The sequence below is a fragment of the Carcharodon carcharias genome, chromosome 6, assembly GCF_017639515.1.
Source record: "Carcharodon carcharias isolate sCarCar2 chromosome 6, sCarCar2.pri, whole genome shotgun sequence".
Lineage (NCBI taxonomy): Eukaryota > Metazoa > Chordata > Chondrichthyes > Lamniformes > Lamnidae > Carcharodon > Carcharodon carcharias.
Window position 1 is genome coordinate 157,420,401 of NC_054472.1, and position 5,245 is coordinate 157,425,645.

The following is a 5,245-nucleotide window of genomic DNA, read 5'->3' on the forward strand; positions in this document are numbered from 1 at the left end:
CTCTTTTAGAAACTCAAGAAAACCAGTCTGGTCATGTATTTTATGGTCAGAGCACGGAAACAGTTAAACATTTAATTAATTGGCAAGTATATCCTTTTTAAACTAAAAACCTGTTGCAGTGAAACTAGGAGAGGGAAAAGATGGGAGACATTCGACCCCACCTTACCTGATTCTAACAGTTAGCTTATTGAGGAGCAGTGAACTAAATTCACCTTTTATCCATTATGATGCCAACATTGCCAGATTGCATGGGAATAGATTTTCCTTGTGGCTAATGGAAATGTGATATGGGACTGAATGTTTTGAAATGCAATAATGCATAATTCTTCGCTCATGGTGTGCCAAGAAATTTAGCAGACTGTTGAGAAAGAAATCTGAAGTCAAACCAACTAATGGGCCTAATGGGATGGGGTTGTGTCTCTTGACCTTTTAAAATGAATCTGGTGTCACATCTGCTGTCTGAAAGTAAGGTTAGGCAGCAGGCAAAGAGTTAACAGAGATTAAGTTTGTTGCATAGCTACTGTAGGTAATCGGCTTGTTAAAATGGAGAGAAAGCAATTTAGACGTGAAAAACAAGCCAAGTTTTGCACAATATGAAAGCCACTTGGCTGGGACAAAGTGCTATGCTATCAGTTCATTTTCTGAGAGAAGGAAAGGTTTAGAATAACTGCTGTGAATGAGTGATCACAAGAGGCAAGTACCGATTTTTCAACTAATGATACGGCACCTCACCAGTGGTGTCTGCAGATCAGCGATTCGGGCCCCCGACAGCCTGATTCACAGTGCACCGAACTTTTCAATAGCTGTTTGAGGGAAACAGAAATTGTGAGACATGACGTATGAGTCTCATTTAAAGATATATTTAGGCAATTGAGGTTTCCAGGTGGATTTCATGGATGCATGATATGGAAATGGGTCTATCCTACTTTATAATCCATCAGGATTCTATAACATGTGGGTAATCCACTCCGCTAGTTTACTGCCCAAGCGATGAAGTGAAAATCAGCCCCATGGGCCACGATTTTGTCAACAGCATGCCATTCCTGATGGAACTGTGCGGCACTTCCATTTTTCCTCTTTTTGCTGTTTCCAGCACAACTATAATTAAAATTCTAAGTGGCAGAGGTTGTGCATGCAAAACACGTTCGATTTAGCAGAGGAAATCTGCTATCCTTTCCTGGTCTGGCCTACATGTGACTTCAGACCCACAGCAATATAGTTGACTCTTAAATGGCCTAGCAAGCCGCCCAGTTGTTTCACACCCCTACAAAGTTCAAAAAAGGAATGAAACCAGACAGACCACCTGGCGTCAACCTAGACGCCGGAAAGGACAATGGCAAACTTATCCCTCTCGACCCTGAGTGGTCCTCCTTTTTAGCATCTGGGGGCTAGTACCAAAATTGGGAGAGCTGTCTCACAGACTAGTCAAGCAACAGCCTGACATATTCATCCTCATGGAGTCATATCCTACAGATAATGTCCCAGACTCCACCATCACCATCCCTGGGTATGCTCCCTCCTACGGGCAGGACAGGCCCAGCAGAGGTGGCGGCACAGTAGTATGCAGTCAGGATGGAGTTGCCCTGGGAGTCCTCAACATTGACTCTGGACCACATGAAGTCTAATGGCATCAGGTCAAACGTGGGCAAGGAAACCTCCTGCTGATTACCATGTAACACCCTGCCTCAGCTGATGAAACAGTGCTCCTCCATATTGGACATCACTTGGAGGACGCACTGAGGGTGAAAAGGGAGCAGAATGTACTCCAGGTAGGGGACTTCATTGTCCACCAACAAGAGTGGCTCGCTAGCACCATTACTGACCGAGCTGGCCGAGTCCTAAAGGACATGGCTGTTAGGCTGGGTCTGCGGCAAGTGGTAAGGGAACCAACAAGAGGGAAAAACATATTTGACCTCGTCCTCACCAACTTGCCTGCTGCAGATGCATCTGTCTATGACAGAATCGGTAGGAGTGACAAAGTGGAGACAAAGTCTTGCCTTCAAATTGAGGATACCCTCCATCGTGTTGTGTGGTACTACCACCATGCAAAATGAGATGGATTTCGAACAGATCTAGAAACTCAAGACTGGGCATCCATGAGGTGCTTTGGGCCATCAGCAGCAGCACTCGAACACAATCTGTAATCTCTTGGCCTGGCATATCCCCCATTCTACCATTACCATCAGGCTACAGGATCAACCCTGGTTCAATGAAGAACACAGCAGGGCATACCAAGAGCAGCACCAGGCATACCTAAAAATGAGGTGTAAACCTGGTGAAACTATAACACAGGACTGCTTGCATGCCAAACAGCATTAGCAGCAAGTGATAGACAGAGCTAAGTGATCCCATAACCAACGGATCAGATCTAGGCTCTGCAATCCTGCCGCATCCAGTGGTGAATGTTGGTTGAAAATTAAACAACTTATTGGAGAAGGAGGCTCCACAAATATCCCAATCCTCAATGATGGGGATCGTCATTGCAAAACATCAGTGCAAAAGATAAGGCTGAAGCATTTCCTACAATCTTCAGCCAGAAGTGCCGAGTGGATGATCCATCTTGGCTTCCTCCGGAGGACTCCAGCATCACAGATGCCTGTCTCCAGCTAATTCAATTCACTCTGTGATATCAAGAAACTGTTGAAGGCACTGGATACTGCAAGGGCTATGGACTCTGTCAATGTTCCAGCAATAGTACTGAAGACTTGTGTTCCAGAACTTGCCGCACCCCTAGCCAAGTACAGCTATAAAAATGGCCTTTGCCTGGCTATGTTGAAAAATGCCCAGGTATGTCCTGTACACAGTAAGCAGGACAAATCCAACCCAGCCAATTACCGCCCCAACAGGTCAAACACCAGCAACGTCCCTTTTAAGATGCATGAATGTCAGTCTTAAAGGGATTCCAAAATGCAACAAGTTGGCAATGCTCAAAAACCAGAAATTGGAGGGAACATTGGTAGGGAGATCCAAGATTTTGAACCAGAGATGCTGAAGGAACTGCATTACATTTCCAAGTCAGGATGATGTATTTGTTGGAGGGGAACTTGGAGATAGTGGCGCCTGCTTCCCTTGTCCTTCATTAGAGGCCATTGAAGGACAACAATGGGTTAACTCATTGTTTGAGCTACTCCTGGAGTTACAAATTTGGATGGGTGCAGACATTCACTAAGCTCAATTAAGAATTATGGCACAATAAACATGTATGTGTCCTGCACCTACAAAGGGGGAAGAGATAAGCGCCTGATGCCCCGAGGAATGATGTTCAATGAGGCAGATTTGATAGAGCTTAAGGTGAAGGAACCCTTAGGAGGAAGTGACCATAATATGATAGAATTTACCCTGCAATTTGCGAGGAAAAAGCTGGAACCAGATGTAACGGTATTACAGTTGAATAAAGGCAACTACAGAGGCATGAGGGAGGAGCTGGCCAGAATTGAATGGGAGATGAGCCTAGCAGGAAAGACAGTGGAACAGCAATGGCAGGAGTTTCTGGGAATAATTTGGGAGACACAGCAAAAATTCATCCCTAGGAAGAAGAAGCATACTAAAGGGAGGACGAGGCAACCACGGCTGACAAGGGAAGTCAGGGACAGCATAAAAGCAAAAGAGAAAGCATACAATGCAGCGAAGAGCAGTGGGAAACCAGGGGATTGGGAAGCCTACAAAGACCAACAGAGGACAACTAAAAAAGAAATAAGGAGGGAGAAGATTAAATATGAGGGTAAACTAGCCAGTAATACAAAAGAAGATTGCAAGTGTATTTTTAGATATATAAAGGGTAAGAGAGAGGCAAAAGTGGACATTGGACTGCTGGAAAACGAGTGACATCACCAAAGTTCAAGAGAGTTGGAGGGCACAGGTGAGTATGGTGGCCATTACCAAGGAGAAAGAGGGAGGAAAACTGAAAGATCTGAAGGTGGATAAATCACCTGGACCAGATGGATTACACCCCAGAGTTCTGAAGGAGATAGCTGAAGAGATAGTGGAGGCGTTAGTGTTGATCTTTCAGGAACCACTGGAGTCAGAGGACTGGAAAAATCGCTAATGGAGCCCCCCCTGTTTAAGAAGGGAGTGAGGCAAAAGACAGGAAATTACAGGCCAATTAGCCTGACCTCAGTCGTTGGTAAGATTTTAGAGTCCATTATTAAGGATGAGATTTCAGAATACTTGGAAGTGCATGGTAAAATCGGGTAAAGTCAGCATGGTTTTATCAAGGGGAGGTCATGCCTGACAAATCTGTTAGAATTCTTTGAGGAGGTAACATGTAGGTTAGACATGGAGAGCCAATGGGTGTTATCTACTTGGACTTCCAGAAGGCCTTTGACAAGGTGCTGCACAGGAGGCTGCTCAGTAAGATAAGAGCCCATAGTGTTAGAAGCAAGGTACTAGCATGGATAGAAGATTGGCTGTCTGGCAGGAGGCAGAGAGTGGGGATAAGTGGGTCCTTCTCAGGTTGGCGGCCAGTGACTAGTGGAGTTCCGCAGGGGTCAGTGTTGGGACCACAACTTTTCACTTTATACATTAATGATCTGGATGAAGAAACTGAGGGCATCCTGGTTAAGTTTGCAGATGATACAAAGATAGGTGGAGGGACAGGTAGTATTGAGGAGGTGGGGAGGCTGCAGAAGGATTTAGACAGGTTAGGAGAATGGGCAAAGAAGTGCAATGTTGGCATTTATTTCGAGAGGTCTAGAATATAAAAGCAGGGATGTGCTGCTGAGGCTTTATAAGGCTCTGGTCAGACCACATGTAGAATATTGTGAGCAATTTTGGGCCTCGTCTCTCAGGAAGGATGTGCTGGCCCTGGAGAGGGTCCAGAGGAGGTTCACGAGAACAATCCCAGGAATGAAAGGCTTAACATATGAGGAACGGTTGAGGACTCTGGGTCTATACTCGATGGAATTTAGAAGGATGAGTGGGGATCTGATGGAAACTTACAGAATACTGAAAGGCCTGGATAGAGTGGACGTGGGGAAGATGTCTGACACTCCTCTCCTGGTCTGGGACCTCTCCCGTTGATTGTGCACGATCTTGTCCTGCTTAAAGACAAATGGGGAGAGTGTGAGCAAGGTGCATGCCAAGCCAAATGTGAAGGATGCCTGGCGTATGTGTGTGCTGAGTGGAGCCATGGATGGGATACTTAGGCTATCTCCAGCAAGATGAGGCCAGATAGAGATGTGAGGGTGTATGAGAGAGAGTGATGGTGATGAGTGATGAGAGTCCCTTGAGCTAGCAGTGAGTGAGA